Source organism: Sturnira hondurensis, unplaced genomic scaffold (assembly GCF_014824575.4).
Source record: "Sturnira hondurensis isolate 20B ecotype Veracruz unplaced genomic scaffold, ASM1482457v3 Scaffold0025839, whole genome shotgun sequence".
Lineage (NCBI taxonomy): Eukaryota > Metazoa > Chordata > Mammalia > Chiroptera > Phyllostomidae > Sturnira > Sturnira hondurensis.
This window is the reverse complement of record NW_028098470.1, coordinates 17,915-24,958: the sequence shown is the minus strand read 5'-3', so window position 1 is coordinate 24,958 and position 7,044 is coordinate 17,915. Positions and strand designations below refer to the sequence as shown.

The 7,044-nt window shown below is 41.1% G+C and overlaps 1 pseudogene; it reads left to right on the top strand.

The window, feature by feature from the left end:
* The first annotated feature begins 2,425 nt into the window (after window positions 1-2,425).
* On the top strand, window positions 2,426-3,652 carry LOC118982746 (polymerase delta-interacting protein 3-like; annotated as a pseudogene).
* The last annotated feature ends 3,392 nt before the right edge of the window (window positions 3,653-7,044 follow it).

The window sequence follows — 7,044 nt, the reverse complement described above, 5'->3', positions numbered from 1 at the left end:
CAGACAAAGGTTTAATCTCCAAAATATACAAAGAACTCACACAACTGCACTCTAAGAAGACAAGCAACGCAATTAAAATATGGGCAAAGGACTTGAACAGACACTTCTCCAAGGAGGACATACAGAGTATCCAGAGACACATGAAAAGATGCTCGATATCGCTAGCTATCAGAGAGATGCAAATTGAAACCACAATGAGATACCACTTTACACTGGTCAGAATGGCCATCATAAACAAAGCAACAAACAACAAGTGCTGGAGAGGTTGCGGGGAAAAGAGTACCCTAGTTGGTGGGATTGCAGACTGGTACGACCATTATGGAAAACAGCATGGAATTTTCTAAGAAAACTAAAAATGTATATGCCTTTTGACCCAGCAATTCCATTGTTAGGAGTATATCTTAAGATCCCTGAAACACCAATCTGAAAGAACCTATGTACCCCAATGTTTATAGCAGCACAATTTACAATAGCCAAGAGTTGGAAGCAACCTAGGTGCCCATCAGCAAATGAATGGATCCAAAAACTATGGTACATTTACACAGTAAAAGTCTATGCAGCAGAAATAAAGGAGCTCCTACCGTTTGCAACAGCATGGATGGGACTGGAAAGCATTATGCTCAGTGAGTGAAATAAGCCAGGCAGTGAAAGACAAATACCATATGATCTCACCTTGTGCAAGAAGCTAAACAACAAAACAAATAAGCAAGCAAAATATAACCAAAGACACTGAAATGGAGAACTTGCTGACAGGGACCAGAGGGGGGAGGGGGTGGAGTTTCAAGGGAAAAGAGGAAGGATTCACAGGAACAAGTATAAAGGACACATGGGCAAAAACTAAGGCGTGGAAATGGGATGGAGGTGGGGAGCACTGGGGGGCTGGACTGGGATGGGAGTAATAGACAGAAAACTGTACTTGAACATAATTAAATAAAAATATTTTTAAAAAGAAAATATTATGCTAAGTGAAATAAGCCAGTCAGAGAAAGGCAAATACCACACAATCTCACTCATAAGTGGAATCTAATGAACAAAATAAAGTGGCATACGAAATAGAAACAAAGACATGAATACCTAGAACAGACTGACAGCTGTCAGAGGGGAGGGGTGAGGGGAGAGCCTGTGTTAAAAAAGGTGAAAAGATTAGTCAAAGAACACATATGCATAGCCAGCAGAAACAGACAACAGCGGGTGATGGTAAGAAAGCAGAGAGGTGGTCAGGGACTGGGTGGAGGCTTGTAAGGAGGGAGGGATGGGGGCATCAGTAATAGTGTCAATGATAAAAATTAAGAAAAATAAATAAATTAAATTTCATTTAAAAAAGAAATAAACTTTAAAATGGTAAAAAGAAAGAAGGAGGGAGGGGGAGGAAAAAAGGAAGAAGGAGGAAATCAACATATTTTGAATTTCTATTGTATTCTAGATACTGCTAAATGGTTTTAATACATTACTCTATTTAATTTTCATATTCATCTTCCCTGGAATTACTATCTCCTTTTTTACAGATGAGGAAATGGAGGCTCAGAGAAGTCAAGTAAAATACATAGTCATACAATTAATATTTATATGGTTATGATTGAAATGAAAACCTGTTGTATGACATCAGAATCCACATTCTTTGTATTATATTTGGATAAACACTACAGGAAAAGGAGATGCTGCCTGGATGTCAACTCAGAGTATATGACTCAAATCTCACTTCAGCTTATGGATGAGGCTGACTGTCTCCGCTTCTAGGTGAGTTTTTTGTATTAAAGCACTGGGTTATTCAGTATTACATGAGAAATTTCAGATTCTAGAAGGAAATTTGGCCTAGGATACCTTCTAAGAGTTAAACCTAGGTGTGGAAAAATCTCAAAACATTGTGATAAAATTAATCTTCACTCTCAAGGCATCAAAATCCTTATCTCCCATTACATAATTATCTGCTAGTAGTAAAGATGAAGTGTGTTTTCTTTAGGAACCTAACAGTTTGTTAGAAAACTACAGTTGTTTCATAGATTGACAAACAGGCATGCTATAAGTAATCTTAGAGATGATCTGAACTAATTCCTTTAATGGGAAAAAATGATTCCTAAGAAGTTGAAATTTAAGAAAGGCAGTGGCAGAGTTGGATTTACAATCTTGATTCTCTAACTAACCCAGCACAATTTTCACTTTCCATCACAATGCAAGCCTTCTTCCTGAAAAGAGCAGGAAGAGAATGTTCTGTAGTGTATAGAATAGTAAAATGACTGTTATATTCCTCTTCCTTTGGAAATCACATTCAGGGACTGACATTGCAACAATTAAAACTTAAGAAATAGAATGGATTCCCTGTCAGGTACCGTGAGTTCAATGATCAGAAATGTTTAAGAAGATATTCGAAGTGGCAGAAAGGGCAGGCTCAAGGGCTGAGGGAATCCTAGCTGCTTGGTGGTGCCAGATGGCAGACATCTCCTTGGATGAGCTCATCAGGAAAGGTGGGACTGCAGCTAAGTGGCATCTCAATGTCAGACCAAGAGTTGAAGGTATCTGATCTTGTATTTGGGATCCAACAGAGTCTCCTAAGCCACCTTCCAGCAGAGGTGTTATGCTGTGCAAAAGATTGGCCTTTTGGATGTCTGACTGAAGTTGGGAGTCAAGGATGCTCGAGCAAGCCTTTCACAAAAATATGCTTGTTGCTGGATCAAAGGGAAAGTGCAGGATGCCAGAGAGATGCTGAACCCCTGGAAACAGTAGAGCATGGCACCCCAGAACCCCTGCCTAGTGCTCAATGCCTGGGAGAAGCTCAGCTTGAAATGAAATTCCCCTGCGGCCTTTGTCCTTCCTCCATCATTGGGTCTGTGACTGGCTGTGATGCTCACCAAAACCACCCAGGTTCCACTGCAGAAGGCCACAACACCACCTCATGCCCATCATGCTGGAATGAGAATTAACATCATCAGTAATCACCAGGCCAAACAGAATTTATATGATCTGGATGAAGACAATGATGTTGCAGCTCCCATTCCTAGTAAACAGATGAAATTCACAGACTCAGGCAGCTTTCTTCATCACATGACTGGGATGAGTAGTTACAAGCTTTCCATGCCCAATGCCTTCCCTCTCACCAAAGTTGTTCAGAATGATGCATACACACCTCCTATTCTTCCCTCCTCAGTTGGAACAAAAGCCTTGGCCAAAATTTTTTGACTACTAGTAAACATGGAGGATTCTCCCAAAAGGTGCCACCTGCTGAGCCTATCCTCAGCACTTTGGAAGGCACCAAGATGACTGAATAATCTGCACCTTGGAGCCACTAAGCATGACATTGCTGAGCTTTTCTGTGTATGTAGAGCCCTGAACTGGTCTCAGCTGATCCATCCTGAGGTGGCATGAGTGGTCCTTGTTAAGAATGGCAATACCATCACCACATATAAGAAATATAACAACTGGTGTCTGGATGGGCAACTTTCACATGAAGGGGAATCTTATCACCTCAGATTAGCCCATCCTGCTATCACTGAGTCCCAAAATGAAAAAGGAGAATGCGTTGTCTCACAGGGTAAACACTGCCATCTCTTCTAACCCTTCTGCCAAAGTGGACCCTGAAACTTCCCTGAAGGCATTCTTCAAGTCCTCAGTGGCCTTTGTAACCACAGAGCCCATAGAATTCAAAATCAAACTTTGATAGGGGAAATGGGGCAGCCAGAAGCAGAGGCAGTGGAAGGTGGCTCTGTTTCCTAAAGCAAAGTTTTTGACAAATGGTCCATGAGTCTGGAGGCTTCCAAGTGGTTAGTAGAGAGCTTCCTCACTGGACAGACTCACCTTTCTGTGTTGTGTTCTACCCTGTGCCCTTTTGTATATTAACGTTTTCCATAATGTGTTTATTTTTCCTCTGCCTCCTCACCAAGACAAGTTTGTGTTGCTCAGAGTGTCTCTCCTTAACTTCAGCCTGATTTCTTTTCTGGAAACAGTGCCCTAAATTCTCTGCATGACTTCCTTGTGGTTCCTTGGAATATAGGGTAATGGCTGCTTGAAAGACACTGCTTTCTCCAGGGGTTAGAGGCTGCCTTCCCCTCTGGAAAAGTTTTTACACAAGGAATAGGAGCCAGGTTAGCTCCACAACTGTGCCATTCACCTATCTACTCAATGGAGATGGCCTGGGTGAGGACGATGTCACAGGCCTCTTATCCTCTCACAACAATTGGCTCCAAATCAATCTGTTCTGGAGAGGGCCCTGTGGCAAGAAGGGTAAGGCTGCTGCTCTGTTGGGAAGAGCACACACCAGCTCTTGGTTTGCAGGTCTTATGCTATCTCAGGTAACCCAGAGTAAATCCTGAGAATCACGTTTTCCTTTCCCATTGGGATATGTCAAATGCTCTACCGCAGCCAGCTCTATTGGCTTCTGGTTATCACTGCTGGCAGAGTTTGCATTGTTAACCCTGTCAGTTCTCACTAGCCTAGCACTTGTCACACCCTAGTTTTGGTGTCAATGCTAGCTCTTAAGTAGTTGCTAGCTCTGTGACACTGTGTGTTTGGAGAATTATTGAAAGGGGAAATGTTGACTTGCTCCTGACTCTTTCTTTCTGGCCTCATATATCTACAGGACAATAGTCAGAAATGCTGAGAGGCATATATCCAGCTTCCAGCAAGGAGGACTGTCTCCCCTACTGTAAGTGACCCATCTGTCCATGACTAGTGAGGTTTTTTTATGCCTTTGAAGTCAGGGGAGGGGAATGGTGGATGGGGGGAAGGAGTTGAGAGATCATATCAGCCCTTCCGAGTAAGTGGTAGGTTATTCCTTTAGCATGGTTCCAGGGAGTTGGGACAAAACTATAGAACCTAGGGACAGCCCCTAATTATCAAGACAGTGTTGCTCTAGATTTGTTCTGTCTCCCACCTATTTGTTGGAACTGTAAAGGGAATCCAGGCTGACAGAGATGGAGAGAGTTAGGAGGCAAGATTTTAAACTCCCTAAAGGGAGCTCTAAGGAATCAGTTGCAAATGGTAAAAAAAGGCACAAACCTAGAAATTAAAGGGGGGCTGAGACACTAAGAGTCTCTCATAATCTGTTTGGGGCCAGCTCAGTAAATAAAAACCTGGAAACTAATGTTTCCAGAGTTAAATCTGTCAAGCAGGAAGGGCCTAGGGTTTGAACTCAGCTTAATACTGCAGCTCCGAGTTTGCCCAGGCCTGAGAATGGTGTTCCCCATTCCAGTTCTCTTTAAAAAATGCATTCTTTGTTCTTTTCTTCACCCTTGAACTGATGGAAACAGTTCTTCTCAGTAGCTGGGAGATATTCCACCTACACTTTCCCCTTCTTGGCCCTTACAAATGCAGAAAGATCTGGTTTCTCAGGTCCTGAACACAGTTTGCTCACTCCTTGGACTCTGCTTCAAGCAGAAATGGTAAATATCCTGTATGTATGGCTTTCCCCTCTCTTCTTTCTCCAGTCCCATGACAGGCTGCTCTTGTTACCAGTTTCATAGAGTCAGCTGCCTGGCCATGTTTGCCTGGTCTTCTCCATAGCCACATGGTACATTGTGGAGTAGAGCCTGTTTGTCCCCCCTGCTCCACAAAATGTAATTTCAGGAGACAGGGAAGAAAAGGTGATGGGCCAATCCTTGTGTTTCCCTTGGACTCCAAAACCTCTACATTCCCCATATGTGCCTCTTTTGTTTTAAAGGAGAGGATGAGGCAGTAATGGATGGAGGAGATTCTTTTACTTATTTCTGAATGTTTGTTATTTCTTTAAAAAACAAAATATTTCATTATTGGTTGATGAAAGTATGAAGGGAATTGAAGACTCTAATTGCTTAGGCATAGAAGAGCCTATCATGACCTCTCCCATTTTTAATAGACTTTAGTTTTTAGAGCAGTTTTAGGTTCATAGCAAAATTAAATGGAAAGCCCAGAGACTTATACTATACCCACTCCCCCTTCCACACAACCTCTCCCACAACAAAATCATTGTTACAGCTAGTGAATACTCATCATTATCACCTGAAGTCCATAGTTCACATTAGAGATCACTCTTGGTGTTGTATATTCTGAGTTTGGACAAACGTATAAGGACATGCAGCTACCATTTTAGTGTCATATAAAATAACTTCATTGCTCTAAAAAATTTCCTGTGTCCCATATATTTATCCTTCCCTCTCCCCAAATTCTTTGCAACTATCCATCTTTTTACAATTTTCATAGCTTTACCTTTTCCATTATGTCACAGAGTTAGAATCATGCAGCATATAGCCTTTTCAGATTGGCTTTTTTTGTTTAGTAAAATATTCATTTAAGATTCTTCCAAGTCTTCTCATAACTTGATAGCTCATTTCTTTTTAACCTTCATAAAGTTAAGAAAATGATATTTAATAAATATATATGATTCCCACAATCCAAATTTTTAATTTTCCTTTTCCTTCAGCCCTAGTCCTACATTAAGTTGTTTACAGAACATCTCCTTGAAGTACTAATATCTCAAACACAACATGTTAAAAACGAACTCCACTTTATACCTCCACCTTCTTTCTCACCCTCAAGTCAGCATTTTCCCTTTAAACTTGCTTTCTGTTATTGACATAATTTTACCAAAGTTTTAATCAGTTTTTCCTCTTTCTTTTCCACCTGCATCTAATAAATTAACACTTTTTGTTGATTCTGCCTGTGCAATTTCTCTCTTTCTTCTTCGTTTCTCTCCATCACCATTGCCAATATTTCTAGTTCAGAAAGTGTGATATAGACAGTTGTAAAGATATTTGCATTATCTTCATTGCTTGCTGTAGATAATTTTACTTTGGGTGGTGGGCACACAATACAATATAGAGCAGTTGGCAAAAGTAGGTTTACAATTGTAAGACAAATAAATAATAATAATTAATAAATAATACAAGAATAAACTCTGTATTTCATATACTCAAAACTGTAAACCTATTTTTGCCCACCCCTTTAAAGATCAATTATCATAGAAATGTACACTTGACCCTGGCTGGTGTAGCTCAGTGGATTGAGTGCGGGCCTGCGAGCCACACGATCGCGGTTCGATTCCCAGTCAGGGCACATGCCTGGGTTGCAGGCCAGTTC